The following is a 17,510-nucleotide window of genomic DNA, read 5'->3' on the forward strand; positions in this document are numbered from 1 at the left end:
CGTTTCATATATCGGAAATATCTGATATAAAATAAAAAAAATAATATATCATGGTTGCAAGACTAGCTGCAACTTACTAAAGAGCAAACCACAACCCATTGTAACTGAAAGTTAAAAAACGCATAAAAAACAGCCTCGCGAAAAAAAACTTGCCATCTGACAATGATTCAGGAAAATAATTATTACTTGGGTTAATCTTAAAAGTAAAAACTTTTAGCGACGAGAAATCTAACAATGATTTCAAAAGAACCTGAGACCCAACGAAAACGGCGTCAAACCGAAATGAAAAGTTCATAATTAGAATCATCATGGTCTTAAACCTTGTACAGGTGAATTACAGTCAACCACTTTGAATAAGAAGGAAAATCACTTTTTGACATGGGTAGCACTGATGTGTCTCCTTTTTTTCTTTTTTTCTACCAGGGTTGGCGGGTGACTAGAACATCATAGAGAGATGTTTAATGGCTCATTCGAACGAAAATTAAATTTTCTAGTGTGCTTTTTAAGTGACCAAAAGGTTTAGAGGGCAGCTAGTCCCCCTCCTTAAAAATCTCCCTCACCCAAAGCCACCCGATCAAAATTTTAAGATAGTAATTTTGTTCAACGTATTTCAAAGGTCTAATAACTATAGATTGGTGAAAATATGACCCTCCATAGTCCCAGAGGAAAGGGCTGTACGCGGTATCTGGTGTATCGGTATCGGGTTTACCGATGTCGCTCGTATCGGTATTGGGAGTATTGGTATCATGGGTATCCGTATTGGGCATACCGGTATGGGTTTTTTTTTTTTTTATTAATTATCGTTGCAGCAGTAGCTGCAGCCTAGTAAAGAGTGAACCACAGTCCATAGTAACCAAAGTTAAAAAATACACTTTGAAAAAAACTGCCTCGTGAAAAAAAAATTGCCATCTGACACTGATTCAGGAATGGTAACTATTATTTTGGTTCATCTTGAAAGTAAAAGTTTATTATGAAAACAAGTTTATCATAATTCCGGAAAAAAAAACCTGAAACCCTCGGAAAGGGCGTCACATCAAAATGAAAAGTTCACCATTGGAATCAGCATGGTCAAAAATCTAAGAAAGAAAAATTACAGTCCCCACCTTGAACACCAAGGATATCCCTTTTTTGCATTGGTGTCACTTTTGTATCTCCTTTTTCTTTTTTTCTACCCAAGCTGGGGGAAGGGAGAAGAGAATAATAGATTTTTATTTACCCTTAAGCAGTACTGCCTTATAACAACCCTGGTTTTGTCACCCCTTTTCCTTTACAATTCCCTCTCGCTGACCTTCGCATATATATTCAACTACGTTTATTTGCCTCTTGTGCTGATGTAGCCTCTAGCTTCTGGTTACATAAATGATAGACTTTTCTTCTTCTTTTCTTTTTTGTTTTTTTTTTGTTTTTGTTTTTTTGTTTTTTTTATATTCAAGGCCTGAAACATTTATGTAATTTTGAAAACATCTTATAAGACTCCATTTTCTTCCACTATGCGTGGCAAACTCGTAGTTACGCGTAAACACACTCACCCTACCCCCTCCACAATATAATGCGTGGTACATTTCCGCCATACATGGTATGTACCACATGTTGTACTTAATTTTTGAATGTGGGCAACACCTCACTCCAAGGTTTAACCTTGGGATAAGATTAAACTTGGCAGAACCTGTCTTTGTTATTTACCTTTTTTGTTATTTGTTTATTCCCTATATGAAAGGGACTGCCCCCTTATCATTACCCCACTCTTTACGCTAAAGTTTGATTCTTAACTCTTTAAGAACAACTCCTAAAACATAAGGGCCGTTTAATTAGAATAAGAAGCTGTTTAAAATAATAAAAAACATTAGCATAAATAGCGAGGTACTGAGGGTGAGTTTCAGATAAGCAAGCAAAAGGGTGAATAGCCACGTTAACCTATCATTGACTAAACTACAAAAATACTTTTTTCCACTTTTTCCACGTTATTAAAATGGACAAAGATTAATTTAAAATAAACATTTTTCGAGGGAAGTAAAGAGCAAAGTTGAAACTTAAAATGAACAATAGTTAATCCTTGTCCATCTAAAATATATCAAAAAATGTAGTACAAATCAACCAAATAATCATATTCTCATATGTTTGTAGGATTATACAAAACTAGTGCTTTATTGAAAACACAAAATAGCATTGGAGTTTTGGAACAGTAAAAGCAAACCGATTAAGGGTATTTTTACAGTATAAAAATGAAGCATTTTAGGATTTTTGCTTATTTTTTTCTTGGTTCCAAAAAGGACATTTCATGATTAGTTTGTAGGCACGTTCGAACTGAAGCCATCTTGATAGTATTAGGACTATAGACTAGCTTTAGAATTTGTATAATAACTTGAAATTCTCCTTTGTATAAAGAGAAATTACTGGATTTCCAGAATTCATATTATGACTTATTTGATCTTCGTTTCGAGTAATACTAAAGCGTATTTCTTACAACTTAAAATTGTATATTACTGAATATTGGCATTATAGCTGGTGGGACCCAAATCTTACCTGATAAATCAATACATTATTTTTGTAAGCTCTTCGCTTAATTTGCAGTTATTAAAAAAAATGTATTTTTATGCTTATGTTTTTAAGAAATTTTTAATTGTATACTGAAAGTTACTGACATCACAGTTGATGTAAGACTATGGAAATCTTTATAGCTTAGATCGCCGTTGTCGGGCTACGTACTCACTTTTGACTCCTAAATCAATATTCTTTTTTAATACTTGGATTTTCTGTTTTCAGTAGAGCTAATTTTCTATAATCCTACAAACATAGGGAAATATAAATATTTGGTTTATTTGTGCTAGTTATAGATAGACAGTGAAGGAATAATTCATATACGTTTTAAATTTCAACTTTGCTTTTTACTTCCCTCCGAAGAACTCTGTCTCTTAAGTTAATTGACCACAGCATTTACATAGTTCCAATGTTTGAGTTATTTGGGAACTGACCGAAGATGGTGACAACGCTCATTTCAGAACTATTTACTGACTATAGAGAGAAATGAACTTTTTTTTATATAAATTTCAGGGGGATAGGGGATGGATTTCCTAGTTGACACTGGCAAGATAATGGGGAAGTGTTTCAAAGCCATTAAAGACTAGGTTATAAGACAGGGAGATCTATTTTTTTATGTATATGCTGTAGTTGAAGTTTCAGCTTTAGTTTCAACATCTACTGATAAGGATCGTTCTTTAGCTACCGTTCTAAACACCGGAACGGGTTTCTATATGTATATGCTGGAAGGATCTTCTTCTTTGTTTACCGCAAAGAATCGAACTAACAGTCAACAATAGCCTATAGGCTTTTAGTTGGAAGCCATAGAAATCGATACACTTTTTTTTCAATTTAAATTTTAAATTAGCGTAATATTCTGTGATAAATGCTTTGTTTGCCTGTAAAATTCGTCCTAATTTGAATGACTAAAGGCTGTACAAACAAAGTTTATCCTTTTCCTTTAAACCTGAATAATCTTGTTGTCGAAGAGATTTAGTTAAGTTTAAGAAGATTCTGACTTCTGGATAGGCTTGGTGAATAACAAGCACTATGTTAGATTCTATTGATATTTGCTAGAGGATATTAATTAGCTATGACCCGAGTCTATTTTTACTTGGAGGAAGAGACGCAAAATATTAAGTTAAACTAAAACTGGACACAAAAATGGACTCTGAAAATGAACAATTGAAATGAACTAAAATTATCTTAAGCATTGTGCTGCCACCATCCTAGAAGGACCATAAAGCCTGTCATTTCTTTTTGAAAGCTAAACAAATTGTCTAAGTCTAATTTACTATTTATAGCCAATCAGTCGTCTACTAATTTAAAAGGAAAGGATTCAAAAGACAGAAAATCGTAATGGAACTTATCTTAAAAAATAAGGCTGAACTGATTGTGTTAAATATATTCGTGTTGAAAGCAGGTTCTTTATGGAAGTTTGATTTCCATGATTTCCATAATATAGGGGGATTTGAGAATTCTTTTTTGGGGGATTAGGGGACCAAAAAAACTGAAACTATAGGGAAAATACTCATGCCCAATTAAAATATATAATTTTTTTTTACCATTTTCAATGGTATGATAAAGTTTTCAGTTAAGTTTAAATGACACCCTAGCCCTTAGGGTTGTTTCATGAATTCAATAAACCCAAATTTTTTGTTGTAATTTGTATTGATTTTAAGTTTACCTTTACTGTTTGGTGTAATTAATTAAAATTTATAGTTTCAGAAGAAAAATATTAACAAGACAGTGCTTTCACACTAGAACGAACATAAAAAAATTCATATAGTAAGCTAAACTCAAATCGAAAAGAAATTTCTATGAACGAATAAATAAAAATAAATAGCCTATGACTAGAATTTAGCATGAATAATCAAGCGAAACTTAAAACGAACTTAAACTTTTTGACAAGAGGAGCAAACTAGTCTCCAATTCCAAAATTCTCGGCTTCATTTTTGCCGTTATCAACACCACCTTGCCTGTATATATGTAATTTTTTACTTGGAAATCCCGGAACATTTCTTGCAATCTTGGCTTCATTTTACTCATTCTCGGTGATATATCCGGCTAAACACAGTGACAATTTTCATTTTCGGCGATTGATATTTTCGGCAATTGGCATTTTCGTTAGAACTCTTTTACTATACGTATAGTTTTTTCCCTTGATAAAAAAAAACCGTGATAATTCTTGCAATATCGACTCTAATTTGTCCATTTTTCGGATCTTCAATCTTTGACCTTGGCTACATTCGGTATTTCTTGGTAACCTGTTGCTTGTAAAAATCTTGCCTCTTAAGTTGTCCTCGTCGGCTCGAAATAATTCTATTTTGAGTCCTTAAGAAAAATAGTGGCAAAGGCAGTAAGCTCGGTTACATTTCTGCAATCTTTTTTTCGGCTCTTTTCTGTCCAATTTTGACCAAAATGAATGCCATACAATTCAGCTCTGAAATTTCACTGATTTTCATAGGCTATTAGCCTTTGATGATCAAATTTTAAATCAATTAATCTTACTTATTTAGAATTATCATAATTAGTAGATTCTGTTGATTTATATACCGTTAACCAGATCTCAATTCTTAGAGTTTCTGCTTCAATTTCAGAGTTTCTGCGACAATGATTGCTCTTTAGCTATAGTTTTTACTAAGTTACAGCAGTTAAAATTGTTTGTTCAGAGCTCTGTTCAATGTAAGGAGAGATCTCCCCCCCCCCTTTTTAATCATTGCTTTTCTGGTTCAAGTTCAATATTAGTGCAAAAATACTTCGATCACCCAGAAAAAAGTAGTATCGCCATAATAACCCCAGTTAGACCAATACCCTGGATTCCTGTGAGATCCCTAGTTTTAAATGTTCAGCACGTGTTACGTCACAGGGAATGTTTACTTTTGGTTGTTATATCATAGGGGATGTTTACTTTCAGTTGCTATGCTTAAAAAACCTAAGGGTGTAGCGGAAAACCTTCAGGAGCTCATTTAGTCTAGGATTTCCCCTTTTCAAACCTATGAGGACTTGTTTACCGTTTGATTCCTCATTAAAACCCACATTACCTAATAGTGTTATTTAAAAAACCTATATTTTCCTAGAATTATTCTTTAAAAACCTAAAGATAGGGAGAAAACCATAAAAGGGTCTTTTATCCCGGGAATTTCCCATTAAAACCTACGAGAGCTTCTTTACCTAATAGTTTCCATTTAAAAACCTACGAGGGCTTCTTTACCGTAGGATTTTCCTTTAAAAGCCTACCCCCCTCCCCCACCGAGTAAGGGCATAGTCGTTAAATCCCTTCAATATTTTCATGCTTATCCGCCATTCTAACCCAACATATTTAAGGCCATTTTCTAGACAGAGAGCATCGATTTTTTTTAGACAATGAATCGCGGTTATTTTTCGGAAAAACATCTGTTTTTCATTCTAACTGGAAATCATACTGTTCCGATGCGTGCAGTGGAGTATAATAACGCTAGCTAGAAAGTATTTTCTATCAGATTAGCTTTGGATTTTGAACGTGACTCATCTCTTCTAAAATAATGGATACGTCTCAAAGATATTAACAGGTAAGCCTCTTTTTATAATGGATAAACCCCCATAGAAAAGTTATTATTACATTTAGAACTTTCTAGTCTGTTATTTCGAGGTACTTTCAAGCAAGCTAGTAAAAATGCATAAGATTATGTTTCTATACCCCCACCCCCACCAAAAGATAATCATACTCAAATTTGAGCTACTATAACTCTCTATACGGAAATGGAAAGTAAAATCCCATCTCCTTTCCCTATCACTGATAAAATTAGTCATATTTTATCACGTTAAAATATTCAATACTCTAAATTTAACTGTTATTTCAAAAGTCCCTTGATAATTGAAGTATATTCCGACAGCTGAATTAAAATTCTATCCTCTATCCAAAAAGGTATTTTATTGCCAAGCTGACAGATGTGTTTAAGCCAAGTTAAATATTATCCATCAATTATTGGGGATTAAGCTTTTAATTATCGTGCATAATGAAAACTGGCCTGCTGTTAGTCAATTGCATAGACGGGTAGACCCTTTCTCTGGTAAATTAAATCCTCTAATAGCGCTTAAGCCGAGCATATTGTTTAAAAATAAAGATGTTTTTCTGTTCCAATTGAAGAGTTATTTTTCTATAATAAATTATTTGATTTTTGAGAGTAGCTGCTTGTTATGATTAATATTCTCACATGGAAAATGCGATTAGTTTTTAAGTGGTCGATATCTATTCGAAGAAGAAGAGCGGGGACCGAGTTTAAGTTAAAGGGTTGCTTTCCAACAGCTGCTTTGTAAGGTGCAACATAACCCTTTAATTTTAGTGTGAAATGCCCGTAAAAATGTAACTTATTTAGGCATTAAAAATAAGGAGTTGATTCATTATACTAAAAAGATTAATTAACTCCGAAGATTACTGATTCTGTAGCGTATTCTCACAAAATTCTAGTTGCTATCAAAATTCTATTGCTATCTTTAAAAAGGGGATTAGGAAAATGGGACTTTTAGAGAGGGGTCTGCAGGGTGTTTTCTGGGAAGGTATTTTGAAACACTCCCGGCAAGCCTATATTATTACCCTTTAAGCACATAACTGTGGATTGGTGCACTACAATTTTGTGACATCGAAATGATTGCATTTTTTAAACCTATTTTTATTTACCTTTCTTTGAAAAAGTTTTATCATCGCAAAGGACGGGATAACTATGGTTTCTAGCATTGATATAGAAGGGGTAGCATGAAATGAGTTAAATTTAAGAAGAGACATGTTGAAATTAGGCTCAAGCTATTAGGCATAATTAGGCGTAAGTGCAAATCATAGATTTTTTTTCTTAAACGTAATTTATGAGGGCTAAAAAAGTAATGCTTATTCTTTTTAGTTTACTATTGGAGGGGCCTCACTGTGAGGGAATACCCCTTCTAAGAGGGAGAAATAAGCTTTTCTTTTGGCTATTAGTAGCGTTTTACTATTGAAAGGGGGGATTTGGGTGCATTGCCCCTAAAGGTTTTTTTTCATAAGAATGAAATTACTCCATTCTTTTCGGGGTTAATACATGGAAAATAACTAGGCTCTTTTCGGTTTTAAAATAATTCTTTCAGCTTAATGAAGGGGCTTTGAAATGTTTATCGCTAAAAACCAAATTTTTATGCGAGTTACACTTCTCTGGCTATTAGAATATTGAGGGTCCAAGATACAGAATATTAAACACACAGTCCCTTAGTTTGGGGCACCTCAAAAGAAATAGCTAAAACTAATCCATTCTTGTAGCAATTTTACTCTTGCCTCTAAGAAGGAGATTTGATGGACCTAATACCGAGACTAATAATGGAGGGGAAATATCAGGGTTCCCCTCACTATGAGGGGGACACAGGGTAAATAGTACAGTCCTTTCCGAAAATAACTAAGACCTTGTGTTGAAAATTGATCGGGGAAGAATTTGATATTCCTTTTCAACATAATAACGGGTCCTGGCCCATTAGTTCCGTAGAGGGGATTTGAGGTCCCCCATTGCTCCTCAGATTAACAGTTTTGTCAGTCTTTCAACAGTTTTGAGAGAAGACCCCCTCTTAAGAGAGATAACTAAATAATACAACTTTTTCATTCGGCATCACAATCTAAAACTTTCACTTAAATTTGAACGCTAAATAATATAACTTCTTTATTTGCAAAAACACTCCCTAACATTCATCAAATTTCAGCAAAATTTAAACGCTAAATAATATAACTTTTTTCACATCATAATAACAACACAATCATAATAAATAGTCTAATCTAAAAATCATAAATACTTCAAGAGTATAAGAACTTTGTATTCTTTTGATAGGCTGACAATGAACTCCCCGACTGGACCAAAGATATACTGACCGATTTTTTGGGAAAAAAGAAGTGACCAGCACCCCGGCAGTGGGCAGCGACACCTCCTTAGTAAGTTTTTCTATGACTATTTAAAACTTTCATGATAATTTTTATTCTTTAAATTTATAGAAAGTAGTGTTGGTCTAAAGGATCCATGTATTTTCATTTAACCTTTAGATGGTAGTATGGTCCCGATATAAACAAAGGATCCTTTCGGAGACCCAGTGTTTGATCATTGCATTCTTAACTTGCAGCGAAGCCTTAATACGTTTCGAAGGGTCACATTGCCCATGTATGATTATTAAATTCTTAACCGGTAGTAATGTCTTAATATTTCTGAAGGATGACATTGTCAATCTATGGTCATTACGGATTAGTGAGGTCCTTCAAGCTCATTTTTTACTATTCTCTTCCCTTTTCAACCTAATATAAATTTTTTCATAGGATGAAGGGTTCAAATGGACTAATAAGCTCCTATTATTTTCTAGGTTCACATACCAACATCTCAAGGGGCATATGACCTCTATGAAGATATCGAGTCGTTAATGGACTTGGAACAGGCCCCAGACATTAGTGAAAATTAGGGGGATCATGGTATGGGGGTGAACCCGGTTAATGTAGCCCCCTATATTTGCTTTGGATAGATTTGTGTGGGATTTCGGCCTTGATAAGGACTATGAATGGGTCGATCAGTTACTGGTAAGTGAGTTCGATAAAGTACCCACTCCGCAAAATGATATGGGGAGCGTAGGAATAGGTGGTGCCGGTTCACCCCCTGTTTTACCCGAGTTATATTTAGCAGATAGTGCTTTGCGCGATATTTATGGTTTTCGAGCTGAGTTTGGAGACGCCTTAAAATCCTTCACAGGTGTTAGTATCCATACAGATCTAGTAGACATAGCGCACTCATAAGTCAGCAAGATTCGAGGAATTCTCGAAAACACATTCGGGAGGCTGGAGGGTGAGGCAGCATAAAAAAAATCCATCGCACTTAAAAAAGTTTACATTGCACAATGCTTCTCTTTCCACACGGGCTTAGATTGCTTCAAGAATTCAGTCCTGGTCACTGGACATAAACCCGAAGAAAATCGAGGCATTAGTAATACACATTTGGACGGTCTGGCAGTTAATGGAGTTTTGGAGTTTTTGGGCGATAATGCCATTTTGCGATTCAAGAATTTTCAAAATTCCTTCCTGCAGAGTGACAAGGTGTGCTTGACATCAAGGCCAAACTCATGGATGCGTACCATCGATGAAATTTGAATCGGGTTAAAGACTATGAAGCCATTGCTTTCTCTTTTGCCCACTGGCAAAAAGTCTCGAGTAATACCATGATATTGGTCGAGGTTTATGAGACATTGGGTGGGGAAGATCGTGCACGCCCAGCTATGGTTACACTTATTAAGACTGCCAATAAATCAATTCCACGCCAGCGCAATACAAATTAGCCAATGACTCTATCATCAGAAGACGAGTTGGTCATTAAAAATAGATAAGTTTTAGATAGTTTAGAGGTATATGTAACAAAGTTTGAAAAGAATTTGTTATAAGCAGTGGGAAGGGGCAGGAGGGGTGCAAGATATAATGCAGATTTAAAGGAATGTAAAAGTGTACAATGCTTCTCTTTCGACACGGGCTTAGATTGCTTAAAGTATTCAGTCCTGGTCACTGGAAATAAACCCGAAGAAAATCAAGGCGTTAGTAATACACATTTGGATGGTCTGGCAGTTAATGGAGGAGGGGAAGGGTTAGATTTCAATTGCTTAAAGGGGCATTATCCAGTAGCGCTTAAGGGGATGATATTTTTGAGAGGGCTAACGAGCATTTAAATATTGGGTTTTCAGTTGTACAACATGACACAGAATTTGAATAGAGGCAACTTGAAGATAAAAAGGGTGTTTTATATTCAGTAAGGGTTCGTCCATTAAATCAGTGAAACACTGGGTATGGTTTCACTACGAGCCTGCCAGTGAGCCTTAATATTTCTTTCCAATTCCACATGTTATTCGGGTTCTAGGAGAGGCAAAAGGGGAGGGGTAACTGCTATTATTGTCCAATTTTTCTTTCAATATTCCGTAGTGAACTAAAATTAAAATATTCCTTGAGGCACTGCAAGCATCATGGATGCCAATCTGTGGAGACAGTTTTGGGCGATAATGCCATTTTGCGATTCAAGAATTTTCAAAATTCCCTCCTGCAGAGTGACAAGGTGGGCTTGACATCAAGGCCACACTCATGGATGCGTACCATCGATGAAATTTGAATCGGGTTAAAGACTATGAAGCCATTGCTTTCTCTTTTGCCCACTGGCAAAAAGTCTCGAGTAATACCATGATATTGGTCGAGGTGTATGATACATTGGGTGGGGAAGATCGTGCACGCGCAGCTATGGTTACACTTATTAAGACTGCTAATAAATCAATTCCACGCCAGCGCAATACAAATTAGCCAATGACTCTATCATCAGAAGACGAGTTGGTCATTAAAAATAGATAAGTTTTGGGTTTATTAAAAAAAAATTGTTAAGGGTAGTGGGGATTCGAAAGGCTGTGATCATGGTGATTTAAGTAAAACTATTCTATCTGGAGGGAGTAACTTTCTGGAGATAGCGCACAAATCGTTTATTGTAAATGTTAGGCAACAATATTTTCTACAAGTTTACATGCACATTTCCAACTAAGATTTGAAGTTCATATTACCAGCGTTGACACGTTTACAGAAAGGAGAAATTGTATATGGCGCAAGGATAGATGGATCTTTTTCTTATAACAGCATACCTGAATCATCTGAGAAGCGGCTAGGCTTAGAATTCAAATGGTCTAGAGTTGAAACGATAAAATGTACTTGAATAATATATATTTTTAAGTTCCTATTGTTTCTTCCCCAAATCCCTTGGTTAACTCATTCAAGTACAGAAAAGTGACTATTTTAATAGTTTCCTCCTCTTCAAAAGCACTTTTCAGATGATGAAATATATGACTTATTCAACGTGTTAGGGAATATACCCGTATGTGTACTACAACTCCATCTCGAGGCTACGTGAGAAGAAATTACCGCTCGTCAAAGCGTTTTTTGATTCACTTCGTGATCGTCAATGCATTACTGCCGACTATGAATTTGCTTAGAGAGCTTGAGCTAAGGGAGGGTGTAAGAACGGGGAAAATTATTGTAAGAGTTACCTGGCAAGTGATGTATTTACGTTGTTGGATATTGTCTTTAAAACCCCGGATAAAATCTACGAGGAATTTGGGTCAGGTTTTGCTTATTATTTTTCAACTCCTTATCTAGTGATGAACTTAATTCTTATGACCAGTGATACAGAAATAAGGCTGATTACCGAAGTGTGTCAGGACTTATTTGTAAAGGGATCCGTGTGGGGAGGGATATGTTTTCACGGGGATTGTATCCTTGAAGCTGATCTGACTGGACAAAGGACCAGTGAAAAGTCGAATGCGGTTTTTTGAATATGAATGCCGTTTATCCGTCGGCAATATCTCATTTCTCTTTGTCGTGTGGGAATTAAAAAGTGGCTGAAAGATCCTTCTTCTTCAATTCTCTCTAGAATTTACAATGTTGAGGAGAATGGGCCGCAAGGATGGTTTTTGAAAATTTATTGCGAAATACCTTTGGAAATTTAAGACTCGATTAAGAACTTTCTTTTCCCGTGCATAAATAAACCGGTGCCTAGGGATTCATTGAGTCCCTATAATTGATAGTTGGTAAAGGGTGACGGATGTGCACTCGACACCTTCAAAACGAAAGCTTATTGTCGACCTTCATCCGAAGTAGAATGTTGTTGTATATCACGTTCTTTTGCGGTGGACGCTGGACAACGGGTTCAATGTCACAAAGATTCATAGAGCCCTCCAGTTTGACCAGAAGCCATAAATGAAGATGTTTATTGACACCTTTTTCCGTAAGTAATCTGAGGCAAAAATAAATGTCGAAAAATAAATCTTTAAACTCATTTACAATTTGCCCTTTGGTAAAACGTGCGAGTGTGTGTGCAATAGAAGTCTTTGTTGCGTTGTGACCTACCCAAAAAATGTGCCTGACTCATTGCAGATCCAAAATTAACATCGTTCAGGATTATAGACTCCAATATGGTCCTATTACATAGAAAAAAAGAAAAGTAAAATTAAATAACAATATTACCGCTGCCAGTGCCATATTACAAATTAAAAAACAACTAATGTTGGACTTTTATTAAAATATGTGTAAGCAGCAGTCGCCGGGGGAGGGGCTAGTTTAAGTGCATTGTGGAGACACTGATTCACTTGTGTTAGAAGTTAAACCGATAGTCTGTTGGATGATATGGGAAATGGTACGCAGATACTTCATACTATTTAAAGAAAAATTTCAGTATGAGTGTTTGTAGGGTGTCTAGAAAACAATTTTTTCCAACAGTGAAGGTCATGGCCATTTGCTCTTTAAAATTTAAAACAAGACAGTTCGAGTAAAAAAAACACCATGACAGCCATATCGGACAAAGTCTATGCACGTGCGGATGGTGTGAGGGTGCTACCACACGTTCACTAGCTTACTTCAGATCGAGACTTGTTTAGATTACAGACAGCGTCTTGGTTTGGAAAAAACTCAATAGTTGGTGAGAGGGGGTTATTTTTTCTATCAATCTCTACCCCTGGCAGTCTCCAGCTTAGCAGTGTGTTTTCTAGTCATGTTTTTTCTACATCTAGTGTTTTCATATGTAATGTTTTTTCTATTCATTTTCTAGGGGATTTTTATTTATTTTTTGCGCAAAGCGGTATCGTTTCTAAAGTGCTTCATATTATACTGTGAATTTACCATCATCGTGCCGGTCCACCCTACGGTCCACAGTGACTACCACGTCTTCCGGCCTGGCCCGGCCATCCCACCCGTGGGCATGTTCAAGTGCTTTTGTTATGTTGTTTTAATGTGTGTGTAAACATGTTTTGTAGTCTATTTATTTATGTAAATATACTGTTTTGAAAAATGTAGTGTATTTTTTTGTTTTAAAGAAAATGTTTATTCTACTTTTTGCGCATTTATTCAACCAATTGAGGTTAAGTATGGTTTGTTACATCTTGACATTGCAGGAGTTTGCATTAATTTAAAATGCCATTCAGATACTGTATCTGCGGACTATTCGTGCCTGGTTAACCAAAATATTAGTGGAAATAATTCAAAATCGTTAAAAAAAATTATTTTAGAAAATCCCAAAAATACCTATTGTTATAGTGTATGGCAGGAGTCCTATGACAAAATAAAGAGTATAGCACCAGAAATAAAACTCATACGAAGAGTTGACGTATTTAATATTGCTGCGTCAAGCTCGTGGTTGATTATTGATGATTTAGCTGAACCTATTGAAGAATGGTCTCAGGAGATGTTACAATTATTCACGATCCGATCTCGTCATGGAAAGGTTTCAGTATCTGTTTTTCTAAATGAGCTTGTTGATCAGTGCAAATGTATGAAAACACTTCCTTTCAAGTGTACTTACTATATAATCTGTTGGGTTGTTCATGATTCAACTTCTCTTATGACTTTAAACAAACAAATATATCTAGGTGAACCGAAATTTTTAATCTCGGCATAAAATCAAGCTGAACTCGCTCTTTCATCAAAAGAGCACTTAGAAGATAATCTCGTAAATTTATTAGCAATAAAACAACTGCCGACAATGAAAAATTAATGTTCCCTCAAAATTCCCTATGACGTGTCGACAAAGATAAACCTTATCGTGAATACACTCGAATACACTCGAAATTTTTCTTAAAAAATATTCCATTGGAAAGATTGTAAGGAAAAATTTTAGTGTTGGTGATACTGTTTGAATCAATCGAACAAGTAACATTTTGAAAGGAGTAATTACTTGTGGTTTCCTGAACTCTTTAAAGTGTCAAAAGTCTCAGACACTAAACCTGTAGGTAAAGATGATGAGATTCTTGGCTGGTTTTATACAAATAGCAAAAAGTTTGAAATGATGGAATGTATCAAATTGAAAAGACATTAATGATTCGAACAATATTCTATTGAAAAGATTGTAAGGAAAAATTTTAGTGTTGGTGATACTGTTTGAATCAATCGAAAAATAACATTTTGAAAGGAGTAATTACTTGTGGTCCCCTGAACTTTTTAAAGTGTCAAAAGTCTTTGACACTAAACCTGTAGGTAAAGATGATGAGATTCTTGGCGGTTTTTATACGAATAGCAAAAAGTTTCAAATAATGGAATGTATCAAATCGAAAAGATATTAATGATACGAACTCGCAAGGGTAAGATACAGCTGCTTGCTTGCTGGCTAGGATTCAACTCTGATTTTGATTCTTGGATTGCCACTGAAGACGTTCATAATATCCAATGATACTTATGGAACATTCATATCCAATGTCTCTGATCAGCTCTACTATGACTTGAATAAAACAAGAGATTTTTGGACAAAAATCTCCCCTGCCATAAAATTTAAGGGAAAGTATGAAGTTGCTCTTGTTGACTGTATTCTTAAAAATACCGATTATATCCTGAGAAAAGATCGTACATACGAGATTAAAGTAAGACCTTTTGACTCTTCTGACGACGCTTTGGTAGGAGATTTTGATTCTGATGATAACACCTTTACTATTATACCCAAAGAAGAATACAACAATATGCATAAGCTGCGTCGAGTTATCAACAGAAAAATTACGAGTCGAAAAATGGTGGCTTCTCATTCAACTATTAAACAGAATAGAGTAAAATACACATTACCAATTTATTTGAGAATGAAAGAATTTTCCCCAACGAGGATTTACGTTAGGTTTTTGGTTTTAAAGGTTGTATTTATTAAATCAAAAACTTTCAGTGGCGAGGATCAAGTTATCTATGAGGACTATGCACCTGGCTTCTTATCAGACAGTTGTATATTTCTTGGTGCATCCTTTGTCAAGACATCGAGAGTCGGTAATAGTAATGTCCTCCTTCTACGTATTCTTGAACGAAAACCCAGTCACGAACAAATTCACAATACAATACAAAGTACTTTCAATACATTCCAGTCAACACTAAGTGTTTGGAGCTCTGTCAGTTAACATTAAGGAATTTGTTATTGTCTTGCAATAACACATGGTTTGGCCGTGATTACATGTCATTTTGACCCATTCAGTGAGATGGCTAATAGAAAAAATGCTTTCGTTTGCCCTGTTACGGTCTCGGCAATTGGTTTGCTAAGTTGCTTTGCTCTGCACTACCCTTCGCTAAAAAACATATTACACCGGTTGCCAAGGATTTTGCGTCCTACACTACATGATTGGGGCTCTGGGAAGGATTTTAAAGGAAGTGTTTTAGAAAATATCAGGTTCAGCGCACGATCCCTCGGCCAGCGATTGAGATCACGACAAAGCGAAAAAGGTTTAAAAAGGGCAAGAGACACTTCATCACCCATCAGTCTCAACTCAGCTCGGAAGCGTAAAACATCAAAGAAGAAAAGACAGTAAAAATTTCTAGATAGAAAAAGGATTTCTTTTCCTATAAATTGCATATCTACTACATAAAGAATATCATCCTTCAGTCATCTTATCTCTAAATCTTTTAAGTGCAGAAAATATTTATGTGAGTGTAAAACACGATTACTATGACCATATTTATCCGCAATAACCACTCTCTGAAAACACATATTTTCAAATTTATTCAAATGAAGATTATTTCATAGATTTGACTTCTACATTTATAGATTTGCGTGTCACTGTGAAGCAATCTTACAATGAAAAGCCAAGTGCACCCGAGGGCTTATTCTGTAAAAATTATGTATTACACAATTTATTTCGACAAATCAGTTTCTACATAAATGGAATTTTGGTGAGCACAATCTTTCAAATTATGCTAATTATATACAATTCATTTCGATGATTCCAATTTCCTATAAGCTTTTTAGAGAACAGACACTGGGGTATGAATATATAACGAACGCTGACACTAGGAATATACTTAGAGATGCGATAACTAAAGATTTACACTTGGTTGGGAAAAAATCATGAGATATTTGATATACCCCAATGGTTGCCCTCAATGCTCTGTCCGATATAAATTTGCTCTGTCCAATTTATTTTGCGAATGGTAATTGGCACTGCACCTGATGTAAGAGTCTCCCTCACCTTGGCATGCTTCATTTACGAAAACAACAAGTTATGAGTTTTGCTGCTTTGGCAAAATTAAGAGATAGTGGAAATAATATCAAACTGCTCGTTCCTCATACATTCACGAATCAATGACATATTGCAACGGGTACACGTACCTACAATGATTCATCATTTATCAATGGTAAAATTCCTTCAAAACTTTCTTTGGCCTTTTTACAAAGTACTCGTGCCGTTGGATCATGGACAAATTCTCCACATAAATTTGAAATGTAATGTCTTTTATCTCTTGTATGTAAAGTAAATGAAATCTATTGATGACTATAATAAAAAGCTTAGATTGTGCAATCCGTGTAAATTGCACAGAGGATATGCATTGCAAATTAAAGACTGTAATTCTTGTCATGAAGAGATTTGTGACTATCATACCAGAGATCTCTTATGCTCCAATTGTCACTATGATAATTGTGATCAATGGGAAAATACTTACCCTGGCATGATTTCAAAAAAACCTAAAGATTTTCTTAGTTTTTTTTTTAAGAGAGTGGTATCGTCGTGGTTCTAAATTATTTTGGGAAGAATAACCTGGTCTAAGCTTCAATTGCAGGAATAATAAAAGAGTTTGGTTTTTACGACTGGCTCCAATGATTATAAACCTACAGACTTTTATTTGGCTTTTACAGAATGTGATTCTTCATATGAAAATTTTGTGTGTGACGTTGCTTCAATTAAGAAAATTGAAACACGTTAGTTTTATAATATGAATCTAAATAGTATTATTGAATTTACGAAGATATATAATAAAAATGAAGCTACAATATATTGTAGAAAATGTGACCCTGCCTTTGCACTCCAAGATGAATACAAGTTGAATCCTGATGAGCTGCTGCCACTTTTTGTTTCTGATGATTACCTATACGTGGAAGAAGAATCCTAAAGGACACGGTGTTTTGTACATACAAATTTTATTAATGAACAAATTTACAAACATTTCAAAAAATTTGACTCTGAGCACCGAAATTTATATTCTCAGGTATGAAAGA

The 17,510-nt window shown here is 35.1% G+C and overlaps 1 protein-coding gene across 2 annotated transcripts in view; it reads left to right on the top strand.

The window, feature by feature from the left end:
* Positions 1-17,510, top strand: part of LOC148952249 (rhodopsin-like) — a 175,337-nt gene that overhangs the window by 14,723 nt on the left and 143,104 nt on the right. Inside the window, exon 1 of one of the 2 annotated variants that reach the window (XM_089088897.1) lies at positions 8,404-8,440. The exons of the other annotated variant lie outside the window; for it this stretch is intronic. The gene's annotated coding sequence lies outside the window, so the exon portion shown is untranslated. Of the gene's footprint in view, positions 1-8,403; positions 8,441-17,510 lie in introns of those variants that run through there. 2 annotated transcript variants of the gene reach the window in all.

The sequence above is a fragment of the Artemia sp. Qi Xiang Cuo genome, chromosome 5 (genome assembly GCF_049724085.1).
Source record: "Artemia sp. Qi Xiang Cuo chromosome 5, ASM4972408v1, whole genome shotgun sequence".
NCBI classification, from domain to species: domain Eukaryota; kingdom Metazoa; phylum Arthropoda; class Branchiopoda; order Anostraca; family Artemiidae; genus Artemia; species Artemia sp. Qi Xiang Cuo.